This window comes from Topomyia yanbarensis, chromosome 2, assembly GCF_030247195.1.
Source record: "Topomyia yanbarensis strain Yona2022 chromosome 2, ASM3024719v1, whole genome shotgun sequence".
In the NCBI taxonomy this organism is placed as follows: Eukaryota; Metazoa; Arthropoda; class Insecta; order Diptera; family Culicidae; genus Topomyia; species Topomyia yanbarensis.
Genome location: NC_080671.1, coordinates 16,826,989 through 16,844,207, shown reverse-complemented (window position 1 = coordinate 16,844,207; position 17,219 = coordinate 16,826,989). Strand labels below are relative to the sequence as shown.

Below are 17,219 nucleotides of genomic sequence, written 5' to 3'. Positions count from 1 at the left end.
AGAGCAGATAATCATAATCGCCTGTCTAAACATACACATTAATTTAAATGTTCAAACAATTCCAGTATCTTGTTGCGTTAAACGCCGCTCGTCAAAACATTTCACGGGGAAGTGGTAGCACCATCAGCGGCAAGCAGGAAACACCGGCAGCCGAAGACGAAAAAGCACCTCTCTGTGTAAGCAAGGCGTAAAAATGTGCTAAACTTGTAGTAATGTTCATAATTACGGTGGGAACTTTTACCGTCCGCCATCCGAACGGAACCGATTTCAAACAGATCCAAGTCGGTGGGCTCAAGGCAGGTGGCGCTTCGTGAGAAATTATCCCTCGTTCGAGCGAAACAGAAAGGTACGCGAGAGGGGGGGGGGAAACAGGAAAACCAATACGTTGTTTGTGCGATAGCTTTTCTCGGTGATGACGGTGGTAACTGACAGCATCGAGTCAGCGATTGTTTTGTGCCGCCATCTGGGGCGATGAATGTCATCAGTCCGAAGGTGACGGAGGTTTCGGATGGAGATGTGTCAACTGTCAGTGGGGTGCAGATGAAAAAGGCCGGATCTTTGCTGCTGCGGTATTCGTTTCTCAGCAATAGGTACGTTTGACAACTCATCGACAATGATTTGGTCGGTGATGTCAAATCAGAGCAGGGCGCGTGAAAGTTGCCGCGACAAGTTTCGCTATCGAACGAGCTGCTTATCATCCTTGGGAAAATGTCGCTTTGGAACGCGTTTGCTCTCAATCGGATAGGAACGGATATGTTTACTATAGATTAGGAGATACTTGATCAGAAAGACATAACAGAAAATATTAAATATATCACACATTTTTTAATTAGGCATGTTTATTTAATAAGACACCGTTGAAGCTTAAATGTGCCTGCGTTTTACATTTGAAATTTCTTTGAACTATAGGGCTAAAATAAGAAATTATTAGAAAAATATGTTTAAGAACTATAGTCAGGGACAGCTTTAGATTGCATAAGTTAGGAATACAGTTCATATAGGGTAATTTGGGGAGAGATGCCGCACATTTCTAAAAATCGATCCTGCATCAAAGTAAACCATTCAATAATTGTTAAAATAATTATCAATTGCAACAAGTTTCTAAAATACTGTGAAATGGTTTTTGTCATGAAAAAAAAAGTTTCCATGAACATTTTACAAAAAAAGGTCATTGAGGGAGAGATGATGCATGTGCGAGTGAGACACCGCACCGTGGTCACAAACTGAAAAATGGTGAACAAAAGTATTTTTTAGCTCTCTTTGATGTTTTTGTGATTAAGTGTCTTCAGCTGAGTTCCATGATGTTTAAGTACACCTAGAAATCGGCTAGCACTTTCACTTTTCTTAAGGGGGACTACCATTTCTAGATACATTTTTTATTCAACATTTTAAAAACATTTTTCTTTTGCAACCGTGTGTAACGGTTAAGTGGGAATAACTTAATTAAGGGTACTATTTATTTATATGTTTGTACGAGCGATATATATCTATGTGTTGGTAGCGGTTCATTAAAAGCAGTTTTTGGTTGTTTCTCCCAAAAATGAATTTATATTACTTAGGTTTGTTCTTGAAAGATTCATTTTGAAAAAGCATTAATTCGTTGAAATTTTCGTTTTTATCCCAATATTGACATCACTACAAATTGATGCGTTCACCAAAATTGGTACCTAAAATTTTAAAGAATAAACCGACGTAACTAATACTTGTATACATATCGCCCGTTTAAATATATAGATAAATAGACTATAATCCTATATGTCACTGTGTTAGGTCCGTTAGTTTGTGTATATAACTCATTCAAAAATTATATCTGATGCCAATGATCATTTAATGACATTCCGAGGTGAAAAAAATAAATTTTAGCTACGCATTCATCGAGTGCGGCATCTCACCCGCAATTTTATTGCGAAATCTTTCCCAATTGTAGGGGAGAGATGCCGCACGACGACATTTTTTTCTGAAATTATGGATTACCGTGCTTATGATCAGAATGCCTTCTAAAAGGTCCCAGCTATTCAACCGAAACATGTTTTATAAAAAAATCGAACAATTTAAAATGAAAGAAATTTTACTGCGGCGCTGAAAATTTTTCGGCACACCGTGATGCAACTGGACGCACACAATCATTAATCAAATTTTCGTGAGTTAATAAAAAGGATTATTTTACATCTCCAGTGTTGTAATTCTTCGAAAGACAAACTCACAATATCATATTATCGTTTAAAAGTAACCCTATATTAGAGATATAGAGAGTGCGGCATCTCACCGGACGCGGCATCTTTCCCGAAATTATCCTACATGGTGGATTAATTGTTGCGGATCGAGAAATTTTGGAAATTTCCAACATGTTCTCTAACCAATAAAGCAAAATTTGGTTGTACTACACGGAAAAAAATCCGTTTATGAATTTATGAACAGAAAGTCACGATTTTGTGACTTTCTGTTCATAAATTCATGAAACTATTTGTGTTTTCAAAAAGCTTCGCCCCGAATGTATACATGCCGTTACATTCGAATGTTAGCTTGGGTTGCTGTTGTTGTTCTCTGGACATGTTTGTTCATAATTTGAGAATACAGATCCGCTGGTCACATGATGTTGATGATTTCAGGTGCTTATTCGCGATTTTTTCTGATTTCTCAACACGTTATCTTGCTATTTTGTTCATGAGTTTACTACCGGATTTTTCTGTCAGGCTGGCTGGATTTATGATCATGATTTCAGGATTTTAGTCGCGAATTTCGTAACTTCTATTCACATTATCATCATATTTTAGTAGAGTGGTTCATGTTTATGATTTCAGGACCTTAGTCGTGATTTTTGGTAATTTAAACACGCGTAATGTGATTAATGTTCATGATTTCGAGAACTTCGTCATGGTTTTCGTAATTTCTGTTCACGTTATCATCATATTTTAGTCATGAGTACAGTCATTCATGTTCATGATATCAGGATCTTAGCCACGATTTTCGTAATTTCTGTTTACGTTATCGTGATATTTTATTATAAAGCTATTTGGTGTTTTAGGACTCTCCTTGTTATAGGGAAATATTTACGGCTCTACAGTCAGAATAAAAGTTGAACAAAACGTTTTATAACGTCCAAATGTTTCGACCGTTGTTTTCGGTCTTCATCAGTGGAAATTCCCTTATAAAGCTTACTTTCGAATTTGACACGTGAGGTAATGTGACCCATGTTCATGATATCAGCAGTTTTATTCTGTGACATATATCAGGAACACGATTTGTTTTGCTCAATGCAGTTTTCAAATGAATAACGATGTTCGAGGTCCTAATAGTTTTTTCATATCTACTGCTCGTACCTATTATTAGTACTAGCAGCTGGACAATTCATAAAAAAGTACATAAAACAACAGTGATTCCACGAATAATACTCCAAATTTTGTGATTTATCTCACGTGAAAATTTCAGTACCATGTTGCATGAAATTGAAAATAATTAGAAATATAAATATAAAATATTTGAAGCATACAAGATAGATCGTAAATCATGTACTAGGAATCATGAACCAGTTCACGCATACATGTTAAATATTTCATGATTTTTTTTAACTATTTCACGAGCACAAATGGTAAGTCGTGGCTATTATACTAGGATTCATAAACTAGTTCGCATATACATGAACATTATTTTATAATTTTGTATTTATATAGTTCGCGCTTTCATGAATAATATTTCATGATTTTGTGAACCATTTCTCGAGCTCGGATATCGGATCGTGACTAATATATTAGGAATCAAGAACTTATTCACGAGAATTAAATGGATTCATGAATAAATTGTGAACTAATGTTTCTAAATATAGGAATAATAACATGAGTCAACTTTTGGTTTAATGAATAATGTTCATAAAGTTGTGAACTAGTTCACGTGAAGAAAATCGGTTTGGTAGTGACAGGGCGGAAACCGCGACGGAAGTTCACAAAACAAAAACCAATATTTCCACTAATAAAAGTGTTATGCTGGCGTTACTGAAGGGAAATTGAACATAATTTTAAAACACATGATGCTCATGGCCCCTCTTTTTGGTAACGAAAAAACTTCCAGAATTCATGGCACTTTATTCACGATTTTGGGAACAATTTTTTCCGTGTAGTTATTTTTAAGTTGTACATATCACAAAACACTTATTAAAAAATTTTAACGAGTAATTTTCACCGTCAACGGAGATATGGTTCGCCACAAAACGCAGCTTTTTTCATCGCTTTCGATGCCCACGATATCTCGTGAATCGCCTAACTGAAAATTATGGGATTTAGAACATTTTTAGTGTACAGCAGTCGTCATTAATAGAATGAAGAGTTTTGCCTAAAATAATTTCTCTTCGAGAATGGTGACGTTTCTTCTGCAAAAAACTATATTTTTCGGCTTTTTTATGTGGCGTTGTGACAAAAGTACTAATAATAATAGTTCAAATTAAAATTTCTCCATTTAATACTTGGCTATTGTGATTATAAATCACCCCTGAATATATCTATTCGCCGCAAGCTCACTTTTCGAAAAGTTAAGGGGTTACATAACCTTTTATTGCTCAAAAAATCGAAATTATTTTTATTATTTTATCTGAAAATACAATTCCTTGAGACTATTTTTCCAATTTTTTATAGAGATTCTAGAAATAGAACCAAAAGTACAGCGCTTCCAAGCGCGCTTCTTCTACCAATAGTAGTGGTTACATGAAATTTTAAACTCGATTATCTCGAAAAGTCGTTTTTCCAAATATGGTTTCAACGTTATCCTGATTGCCGAAAAACCACTCAACCGATTTTCTTATTTTTTTTTTTCAATTGATCGTAATTAATTTTTCTCGCACCTTAACGATTCCTTTTTTATGCATAAATTTTTGTTTTGAGATTGTTTGTAGATTAGATTTTTAAATACAATTTTCAGAGCCTTAAATAGGGATTATTTGAGAAAAACCTTCCCGAATGCAGGAAAAAATTATTATCTATTCAACTAATCGTTACAGTACGAGGAATATTCATATACCAATGAATTTTTTTGGGTTTTGTAATTTTAGTTGATCTATTGGTCTTCAATCGTGATCACCGCAAACCTCTTAAATAAAAAAGGGTTTCGGGGAAAAAGCCATAACTGCGTCAATTATCATTATATTTTCATAAACTTATGCTTGTTTATTTCACTGAAAAATAGCCTTAAGTGTTGTTGTACAATGGTGTCTAAATGGTGGACTATCAGTTAATCCAAAAAACATCAAGGTAATATTAATTCCTCAAAAGGGCTAAAAGGATTTATGTAAACAAACTTGTTTCGCTCATTATTCCGCAGCCGAGTGAAATTTCAAGAGAAAAACACATTAACCAATATCTTTACTCTTCGTAAAAGCAATTTCAATTTTTTATGCGTTGAAATTGTAGCAATTTTAACGAAAATCAGCAAACCAAAAGTTTGTTTACAAATCTTATAACCCTATTCAAAAGTTAATATAGAAAGGTGCTTTTCGCGCAACGAAGCATTAGCTTTCGGCAAATCTCGTGGACTCTACAGAACAATTGAGCGACCGAAATTAAAATTCGCAAGGACAGAACATGCTTTTTAAAACCAGTTTCAAATATATTAAAATATAAAAACCGGATATAAACTTCAAGCATAAAAATCGGACTGGGAGATTACTTTGTAAGAGTCGGATAAAAAAAACCTTCAGTAAAAAAACCGGAAAAAATATATCCGATTCTTACAAAGTAGTTTTTGATAGCCAACTTTTAATCTTGAACATCAAGGATTTACGGATGCTCCTACGAACGATTTATTTATTTTTAAACGATTTTTATACTGGAGGTTCATCTTTGCCGAGTTTTACGGGTGAGAATTTTTTAAACGATTCTTATGCTGAAGGATCTCAGTCCGATTTTTATGCTTGAAGTTTATTTCTGATTTTTATATTCTAATATGTTTGAAGCATGTTCTATCCTTGCGACTTTTATTTTCGGTCGCTCAATTGATCGACCAATACTGGCTTACGGCTGCCTTGTTTAGTGGCAGAAATCAGAAGTTATGGCAATCCAATCAAAGTCAAACACCTACTGCTGCTTTAGACGGACTTTTGAGCACAAAACCACTATGTGTTTTTGAAACAAGTAGCACTTTCTTGTGCATTCCGTCTTAAAGTTAGTGGGATTTGAAACAGTAACCCAATAGATCGTGTAACTAGCCACATAAGGCTGTGGCCCCAAATAGATACTTGAGATCAGTTTACCTTAGGGGAGACTGAGGAGACTTGATCCCCTTTTTTATTTTTCAATCCTGCTCCGTGGAATGATAAAAAAAACTATGTATTTTTTGTAGTTTTATATTGTTTCTAGGGTTGACTGATAATCATACAAAAATTACATGAAAATATTATACTGGACATGAGATATGAGCATTTTTGGAAAACAACAAAAAAATGGAAAATTTTTTGATTAGTGGAGACTCGATCCCTAATTTGGGGAGACTTGATTATTTTTTGAAAACGTGTTTAAAAGAGCATGTATGGTAATAAGCCTACTTTTACCCTGTTTCTATTATCATCCTACCCATCTGAAGCCTTTGGTTAGAACAGCGTCTGCCATCTTTGCTCAACGCATTGGCTCAAATGGTGTTACGATAATTGGGGTACTCGATTAGAGTTTTTGCTGCGCTCAAACAGAAGATTTTCACCATTCTTAAGACAATTTTGTTATTATATTGGCTCTTAATAAGAGACGAATGACCTTAAGGCTAAAACCTCCATAATCGAATTAAAAAAATGGCTCCTAATAACAAAGCAAAGAAGCTGAAATAATAAAATTAATAATGAAATTATATGGTACCCTTCCTAATAGGGCAAAAATAGGTACCTAACCTTTGTTGAGGAACAACAAATGTGAGATGCATGGTTTCTACGTATACTGTAGTAAACAATTACAGTTAAGTTTCTGTACGATGAAGCGTTCATTTTTGACAGTATTTTTTGTTATTTTATAGCAACAATGACTTCAATTGTTCTGGTGTGAATTTGGTTATTTACAGTGGTGTGTATGAAGCTTGGCGAAGGGGATCAAATCTCCACGAATTTGAAGGGATCAAGTGAACCCATAGCATCTATTTCAGCAAACTTAGTACAAATATAGTTGAACAAAAAAATCAGCTCAATCATAGCGTATTCATATAATTGACATTCTCCTGTATGTCTGTATGCAAAAGTATAGTATGCAGTGGGTGACTTTATCAATTGTATAAAAGTTTGAAAATTTGGAAAATAAATCTTCTTCAGTTTTTCTGAGATTTTTTTCTTTAAGTCGGTAAAAATTCGGTAACACATGTCCAATTAATTTTTTTGTGTTAAAGAAACTTATGTTTAGATAAAACTACGCAACTTTCTAGTATATTCGATTAATGTATTCTGATCCGCCTTTGAGTTCCAATGATGGGATCAAGTCTCCCCGGGGATCAAGTCTCCTCAGTCTCCCCTACACTTACACGTAGTTTTCCTTTCAAAACTTTCAATGTAAGAATTCCTACTCGCGAAGAGTGGCTGTCTGGCTGGATGGATTGAAGGACCGTGCTGCTGCTGGTGTCTATTGTCATTGTTTTTTGTCGCCGCGAACTACTAATTGCCATTTATACAAATCACTATCGCCGAAAAATTCCAAGAAAACTCGCCACTAAGTAATACATGTAATTTATTTCAGTAAACTTGGCATCATTTAATTAAAATAAACTTAAACAAACTCTGGCCTGTTTTATAATCAACCCTTGATTGAACTAGAGAAAAACTGATAGCCTGGTGTCATCTGTGCCATGAAACATTTTCGCTTGACCTGTGTGGTGAATTTCATGTTGCCTTTCTTTCATCGCTGGTGCATTATCAAGGTTTATAGAAGCCATTGTGTATTGCGATTTGCGTTGCAAACAGTCATGAAATGAGATTAAACCAATCTCATTCGCTTGGTAGATACTGTACCGTATTCCAAGCAGAAATCTCTGCAATTCTGTGTGGCGTACAATTCGCACTTCAACAGGGAATTTGAGGTAAAAGAATCTATTTTTGCTCCGACAACCAGGCTGCCCTGAAAGCACTTAGTTCGACAGTTCGCATGTCGAACTCATGTCGAAAAACTGCGCATATCAAATGCTATCTACCTTCTATGGGTACCCGGATATTCCGGTATTACTGGAAATGAATGAACGAACGAATTGGCTAGAGCGAGCGCTGCAACTTACTTCGTTGGTCCAGAGCCAGTTTTGCCACTTTCGATAATTTGAATAAAGCACAAGATTCGCTCTTGGGCTACATCCGAACATGCCAACCATTGGTGTAGCTTGCAGACTTCAAACAAAGACTTTTCTGCCGGATGTGTGTCGGAAAATGTCAAAGAATCTGCTGCATTTTTTCAAGCACTGCAGTATTCTAGTCAGAGCACTGACTGGACATTACAAACTCAATTATCACATGGTTACTATTTAGCAAACTGGGTATTACTCATGTGGTCTTTGTGAATCCGATTTCCGAACATCATATCATTTGATATTAGGGTGGGACAAAAATTAGATTCCAGCTCCGAGCAACTTCTTAGGTGCCATTTGGGTCCCAGAACAACTGTGCAAATTCTTAGCTTGATCCCTGAAACTATATTTTTGCGCCAACTGTTTAAAGTTTACATGGGATTTTATATGGGAAAATTAACTTTCACAAAATAATTCCTCCAGGAGTCGACCATTGGTTCCTTAAAATAAATCGTTATGTGGTTTTTATAGAAAATCTAATAAATAAACAAAGTCTCGAAAACCACGAAGCAATCTGACGCTCAGTGATGTTATGCACCTCAGAGCAAATAAAGAGAAAAAAATAAACGCTCTTTGCACTTTTCATGCGAACCACCGCTCTTCTCTTTCACAATAAACCTCTTCACTCCGATGCGTGTTGCTCCCACACATGTATTCTACTCCATGGCTGCACGCCACAAAGAGTAGAAATAAAGAGGCTCTTTAGTGCGTATCTTGGTCCCACGCGCACGTAAGTAGAGAAGGCAACCAAAAAACATTTTTAAAATGTTCTTCCGGTCAAACTTTATCTGATTTGTAGTTTGATTCGCCTTCTTACCTGCTTTCCAGTGAGGGGAGGCACAAAAAAGTGGCTCTTCAAGGTGACTCTTAGAACGAAATTGTGCAGCTCTTGGTGCACTCTTTTTCGTTTTCAAGTGTCTCTTTGTGCGGTCGTTCTGCACATCGCAGTGTTTTTGTGCTGCTCTATTTTTAATCGGTGTATTTCGCTCTTTGTGGCTCATTGTGTGAGCAAATAACAAGCCTGACTGACGCTTGAGAAAAAAGTTATTAAGCAAAAACCGATTGATACTCTGACGATTGATAAAATATTCATTTTTTCTAGCACCACTGCTTTTGGATGTCCAATTATACGCAATTTTGTTTTAATTTTCTCTTAATGTTTCTAAATCATTTATATATACTGTTTGGCCCCTTCTCAAGAGTTTTGAGGGATAAATTGAGGCTTCTTTTGTACATAATAAGAGAAAGTTAAAAATTTTGTATATAATTCGACCATCAGCAGCAGTGACGCTATGAAAAGAGAAATTTTCATCAATCTTCAAGACATCAATCGGTATTTACTTAATAACTTTTTCCACAAGCATCAGATCGTTTCGCGGTCTTTTAGACTTTGTTTTCTTTACAAATTTTCTATAAAAATCAGACATCAATTTATTTTTAGGACGTAAAGGGCGACTCTTGGAAGAATTATTTTGCAAAAGACGATTTCCCCATACAAAATCCCATGTAAACTTTAAACCGTGGGCGCAAACATAGTTTCACCGATCGAGCTAAAAATTTGCAGAGTTGTTCTGGGAGTTAAATGGGACCCAAAAAGTTACTCGGAGCAAAATTTTATTTTTTTCATATAACCATGTCCCACTCTGTTTGATATGCAACTGCCCTGTAGTAATGCAATTACATATTCGGATTTTTGGTTCTCCATATATAGATGAACTTATATACCGAGAGCTGAAACTGAAGGATATGCTAATACAGTGTAGTAATGAGCTATAGTTTTAGCCGCATTTGAATGAAAATATCTCTTCGGGTGTGTTGTCCTTCTGTTATCTCAATATCTCCTCGGGGGTGTTGATATATCCGCTCACTGCTTAAATAAAAATTCTAAATCCCTCCAGAGGTTGGATGTTTAATTCCTGCTATTGTAGCACCTGCAAATCGTTCAGTATCCCTTTGGGGGTGCAGAATGCTCTGTTTTAATTGTTCTGTGTCGTTTTCCTTACCCCTTATCTTATCACTTTTCTAATCCTTCCCATCAGAGAAATGATGAAAAAATAGCAAAAATCACCGATCAACATGGGATACGTGCCATTTGACCCAGTCGCTACTGATGCCTAATTCCTGTTCCCATTTCAGATCGGAACCAGTCAGATTGTACGTTTTGCTGTAACTAGCAAAAATATTGGATACTAGTAATAATATTAAAGTACACTTTATCGACTAAAGACGTGTTCAAAGTACACTATAGTGTTGTCGTTTTTGGAGCTAGCGTCAATCCGGCGCTAGCTTACTCCTGTCACTAAGCTACCCATAATCGTATATATTTGTCCCGTTTTCTATGGGTTTTCCTATCTTTATGGGACTAACTTGCGATCATAGGCAGTAAGTTAGTGTCGGATTCTGATGAGACGAAGTCAAAACACAAATTCCATGATAAAATTTAGTTATAAATTTTGTGCCCTCAACGCGCAAATGTGTTTTAAAACTATTTTCTCCTTAGTGGGGAAAATATTTTTTACCTGATTTTTTCACCATTACACTCCATTAAAGTACTACATAATCGGAAGTTCCAAAAAAGAACACTATTTGTGTCGCTCTGACTTGCTGGCCGAATCATATTTCTATTTCACTATTTTTCATCGGCAATTGAAATTTCTGTGCTTACGGAGCATCATCTGTCAGTCAGTCGTTCACTTGTGAACGCTAGTGTTCCATTTTAGATTTAATGCTTTATGTATGTAGCTTATGTAACTAAGTCAGCTGCTATACACAAAACGTTCTAATGGAGATATACGAGAAATTGAAGTATTTTATTTCATTTTGAAGATTTACTTATTACAGGTGAATAACTCTGAGCTAACGAAATTCTTCAATTTGCTTTATTTTCAATCAATATATATCAAAATATGATTTCAGTTTACCAGAAATCTGGTATCATTCAAATGTTGTCTAACTTAAATTAATGTCATCAAAATACTGAATTGAATTGAGTGATTTAAATGAAACCTATTTGGTAGAGTAACAATGCTAGAGTAACAATCACTACGAAACAGTTAAGCAAATGGAGAGCAAGGCCACATCTAAATACGACATCATTTAGCATATCCGTCAAAGTTGTAACATTTTCGAGTCATCTCCGCATTAGCAAACACAAAAGGCCACGGTCGAAACACTTGAAGATAAAACAAACCCCGTACCGAACCAGAGCCAAGTTCGAGTGGGTGAGAAAAAGGCCAGCTCATCTTCTCTACTCGAAATGCAAAACAGTTTACACGCAGAAACAAATTTTTGACGAGCACGTCTCCGACGGCTCTGTCCACCTAAGCTCATTTGAATGTTAAGCCAACACTAGGTAGCAACCGCGCAGGGAGATAAAACATGACGTACGCATGCAAAACACAGCATCCTGATGCAATAGAAACGACCGCCGGCGGTAAACAACTGACTAGCGTGGGAGTTTTTGGATCATTTTCCTCCTAAGAGACCTCGGGCAGGCACGCGAGACACAATCAGCCATTGTTTCTGTTTTCGCGACCATTTGAATACCGAACCGCGTGCGCACAAGTTTTACAAAATATTATTTGATTTACTCATTAGCATGGAGCCGCCTGGTTGTTTAGTTTCGATGAAGAAATCGTCCGGAGCTCAAACTCAGACTCAGATAGTAAAACACCGACCTGAAACAAAAACGAAAAGGAAGAACGTGTGCTCCACCAACTGGCAAAACCTCAGTCAGATACCGTCTCGAAGCGAACATATGCTGATGAAGATTGTAGATGATAATTGATACATGCTTGCCGGGTATAATGGAGTAACATGTATATACTTATTTTGTCAGACGTTGCTCTCATCCGTACACGACGAGTTCCCCGGCTGCCTTATGGTTGCGAGTTTCCTAATCAAATAGCGCGACAACGCGATCTGTTGCCCGTCGACTCGTCGTCTTCGAAGGAAGGTGGCGGTTGGCTGGTAGGCAGGCGCGAAAAGAGAAATCGAACACCCCGAGCACGGGTGGATCGCGCACACAAAAGAACACAACCCTCGGATCTAATGAATACCTCGGATTTCGATTTCATCAAACCCCGAACGGTGTAGACAATGATCTTCCTACTTTTGACCCAATTTCCAAGATTACATTCTTTTGTCTGCGGTGTTGACTCTGCTCTTGTGCTCTATCTCTATCTGTCATGGGTGGTTTGCCGGTTGTTACTAGTTTTAAGTTGGGTAGGTAGGTACTTTGCGCCTTCGTCATCGAACTCGAATAGCTCGAATTCGGGCGCACAGCCATCACAGGTAATTGGTATTTGGTCTGCTTTGTACTCGAGCCCATGTTCGGCGGCTAATGAGCATACTTCACGCCGAGCAAATAATCAATCAATGGATTTATTGGATTCGAAGCTGGCGGTTCGCGGATGAAAGGAACCGCCAGCAGTCGCAGCCACCGAACCACCGAGTGTCAATCGCATTTGCATAATTGGGCACGCCTACGGAAATCGATTGCACCCAGCATCACCGCTGGGTACAATACCGGGCCAATTGGTTCCGCGATTGTGAAAGCGCATTCGAGAAGGGGAGTACGAACAGTTGAAAATATGCTGCTGGGATCTTTCGTTTTGTCGATGATGACCGGAGGAATCGTTGCAATAAAGAGCCTCTTTCAAAAATAGTAACCGTACGGAAATGGTCCATTAAATAACACTATAATTAGTAACAAGTAAATTGTTTTCCCGTCTAGACGACATTACGATTTACCGTTTCGATCCGGCTCGCCACTATCAAAGAGTGGAATCTCATCTGCCACGCTGTGTTGCTACAGTTTCGCCATGTCGAAAGTACTACCTGTAACCTTGATATTAATTAATCACTCTTTCAGATCGTGTTTTATTAAGCAAAATGTAACCGTTCCTTCTTTTCGTGGACTTGTCATTCCAGATATCGTCATCATCATCATCATCAGTAACAACATAAACGAGACCCACCTTGCGAAACCTGCTGCCACTCCGCCAATTGGATGCTGAAACCTTGAAAAAATCAATCAACTCTTCAGCGTAGAGAGAGACAGAACATAAAAAAATCTGACCAACCTGCCACATCAACACTGCCTGCTAGAGAGAACACAAAAAAAAATGGATCGACTCTAATCACTTCAGACGCTGCTTCGGTCGTAACAAAACAGCCGTAACGAGACGAAAGACGCGATCGGGCACAGATCTTAATTTTTGCGGCATTGTTTCAGCGACTCTCGTCCACCTCTTTTTTGTTTTCCGAGGCGATTTCGTATAAAAATAGAAACCTCGCGGACCGCACCTGATTGGGGAAAAGGTGAGTGACAAATTTGATACTTTAGAAAATTACTCCTAAAGTTCGGTAGAATCAATCCTCTTTGAATTAAATTCGAAATCGTTCACCCCGGATCCTGCTGTACCAAAAAAACTTAGAGTTAGTTACGTGGGTTTCGTAGAAAGATTTTTTCGGGGCCCACAAAACCACCACGCTGTGAGAAAATCAGTTCGATCGGAACGAAATCATCCGACAAAGTTTGACAAGCTGATGTTCATCTCTTACCACTCGCCATCACTACCACCCAGTTCCCGTGGGTGATTCGCTTTGGGGGAGAGGGAGGGTGCGGGGAGACACATCGAGATTCACTTTTGTTTGTTAATCCGAACCGGGTTGTTGTGGAAGTTGGATTTGGCAGGGCTACATACACCTTTCGATGATGGATGATGGGTGATAGATTTGACCGCACTGCTGCACCGCCTGGCTGACTTGGGATCCAGTTTCTTCAACGTCCATGTTTAGACAGGAGGCGGGCGGCAGTTACTAGTTTGGTCCACCGAATCGAACGGAATTAACGATGAACTCGGAAGATTTATAAGTAAGATGACAGCGACGTGTCCGATGTTGTGATTTGATACATATTTTGAAGGCTGTTTCATGGATTTAATTAGTGTATGGACGTGTTTGTTGTTTCCAGTGTGAAACTGTTGGTGGACAGGGGTTGATGCTGGAAGGGAATGGTGGTCGTTATTTGAAAAATGTATTTCAATTAGTAACCTTTTATAATTGCGTGGTACCTCTTCCAGTTTGTAAATTGTTTATTATATGCCTGACTTTTGTCGTGACTACGGCGTACCTTTCAATATAGGGGCCCTTATTTGAAAATTAGAAATAAATGGGAATGAAAATTTTTAAACGTTAATAACTTTCATTGTACTGAGCGGAATTTCTGAAAGTTTGAACAAATCGTATATTATATTTCGAAGTATGTATCAGTTCTATAAATAGAGCTAAAGTTGATCTCTAAGAGGAAATCAATATAGGTGTCATATGAATAGTGGTAGTCAGCAGATGACAAAAACTGATGATTGACGCCATTCTCGTATTAATGAACCTATGTGTTTCCACAAAACAAGTTCACGTCAAATAATACCTGGCGTTACTACACTCAACCCTACCAAACGGCTTACTGTGGTTGTGTCCTAAATATGTTTAGATTTTTTTAATGATCACAGTGTAGGGGAATTGTGGGAAAAACCGACACTGTGGGTAAAACCGACACCCCACAACATTTCCTAGAAATCAAATTTTTATTCATTTCATAATGATACATTATTATTAGTACGTTTATTTAGAGCATTTGAAGAAAAATTGGATTTATGTTAGTACGCCGAATGTAATAAAAATAAACAAAACATACGACAGCAGCGTTCATACTCGTCTGGATCTTAAATTTCGTTGGTAGATTTTAAGGTTTTAACCGAACAAAAGCTTTTCAAATCACCACATTTTTCACTACCTATTATTATCGGCCTGTCCTATGATCAACTAGGTGCATTGAAGACGAGTTTGAGAAATTCAATATTTTTAATTGCTTTTATAAAAAAATGTGCGCTGTTGGGGTAAAACCGACACCCTATGGTTAGGGTAAAACCGACACGCTGTTAAGATGGTTGTGTATATTTGCGATTCATTTCAAAATACTGGGGATCTTTGTGACACTTCAATTAGCCTATTAGAACACTATAGTATCAACAGAAATGCACTGAAATACTCTTATTGTGTTTATTTCTTGTAAGTCTCTTTAAAAATCGAAAATTGGAATTTTTGCTTATCTGATTCTATCGAAGCTGTTGCTATTTCTGCAAAAAGCTCATCAAACCGAATTTCTAGTGTTCTCTTGGTTTGTCATAGACGAACTTTATCCCAATGAGACAGTGATCTTATGTGTACCCCAATAGATCGTTGATGATCAGAGTCCGAAAAATCAAATCTGAAAAAGATAGTTTTACTAAGAAGTGTGTGTGTCACTTATAAGTGAATGAATCCAATTAGCAGAACGTAGAACGCTTGCAAATCTTCTCTTACGAAATAATATGAAACTGGAGGTTGCAACGATGTGCGCAAGGATTATTTGGAAATACTCATCAATAAATAATCCTATAGCATAAAATACTCTTATTTATAGTACTACGCTTTCGAACTTTCTTCCCCTCACTACATGATGAAGCAATAAAAAGCACATATTAGCATCATACATACTCACACTTAATTATTCACGCATATATCTCATGTTTAATAAACATAAAGATTTTAATAAAGTGGAGAGAAAATAAATTAAAGGGGGTGTCGATCTTACCCCTATAGGGTGTCGGTTTTACCCGCAGTGCCTACAAAAAGTCACTTTGTTTTCCAAGTTTTACAACCAATAATTTTTAATGAAATTAATTTTTTGAAGCGCTGAAAAAATTTAGTCTTGTTAAGAATTTTCTGAAGAAGAATTCTGCATAAAAACTATAATTTTATTGGTTTGGTGGCAACTTAGAAAAATGTTTAAGCTTAAGGTGTCGGTTTTAACCATAATTCCCCTATACAGTATTACCTCAGTTCACAGAACTCAAGTTTGAAGTTAATCTTTACTCAACATTTAAGATAAAGACTAAATGCCGAATATCAAAAGTAATATTTCTTATTTATGAAAACCCGAGAAATTGATTATAGATAGTTAGAATGACTGTGTGAAAAGTATGAACCCGTTTTATCCTACCTTTTCTCATATTTCGTGTGTTCAGTTAAACCTGAATACATTGCGAAAACAGGCTGAACGTAAATTTTTTGTACATAAGAATTACTACTTTTCATCAGCTGCATTCAGCCTCTTTCCAAGAAGTACAGCCGGGTTGAACTTCGAACTTGAGTTATGAGAGGAAAATTTGGGTAAAACTGGTACAAATATTTCGTGTGGACATTCTAGCTACCTTCAATTGATCCCCTGGGTTATTTAACATAAAAAATACTTTTTAGCAGCCGCTCTCAGCTTCTTTGTGAAATGTAGAGTAAGCATAATTCTCACTTGTTTAAGGGAAAGAAGTCGGGTAAAACGGGTAAACACGTTTCGTGCGGTCATTCTAACTATCTTCAATGGATTACCCGGATTTTTTACATAAGAATTGATACTTTTGAAAATCGGTATTCTGAATCTTTCCGAGAAGCGTCAGAGTCAGGTTTAACTTCCCACTTGATTTGTGGGAAGAATTGGGGTAAATCGGGTACACACGTTTCATGCGGTTATTCTAATTTTCACCAGTAGATTCCCCTTAGTTTTGTAGATAAGCATTCTTTCTTTTCATCAGCCGCCTTTAGCCTCTTTCTAAAATGTTGAGTAAGGTATAACTCCTCACTTGCTTTTTCTACATAAGAATCGCTACTTTTGAAAAGCCGCATTCAGCTTCTTTCCGAGAAGCACAGCCAGGTTTAACTTTACGCTTCATTAATTAGAAGAATTGGGGTAAAACGGGTATACACGTTTCTTGTGGTCATTTTAACTATCTCTCATCTATTCCTCGGAATTTTATTCATAAGATTTACTACTTCTCATCAACCTTCTGACTTGTTCCGAGAAGTACAGCCAGGTTTAACTTCACAATTGAGTT

General features: G+C 37.0%; 1 protein-coding gene across 7 annotated transcripts in view; it reads left to right on the top strand.

Annotated features, from left to right (window-relative positions):
- The window catches only part of LOC131681687 (histone-lysine N-methyltransferase MECOM-like), a 315,403-nt gene that overhangs the window by 115,476 nt on the left and 182,708 nt on the right, over positions 1 to 17,219 (top strand). For all 7 annotated transcript variants that reach the window (XM_058962647.1, XM_058962648.1, XM_058962646.1 and 4 more), the window contains one exon: positions 13,219 to 13,608. The gene's annotated coding sequence lies outside the window, so the exon portion shown is untranslated. The remainder of the gene's footprint in view (positions 1 to 13,218; positions 13,609 to 17,219) is intronic.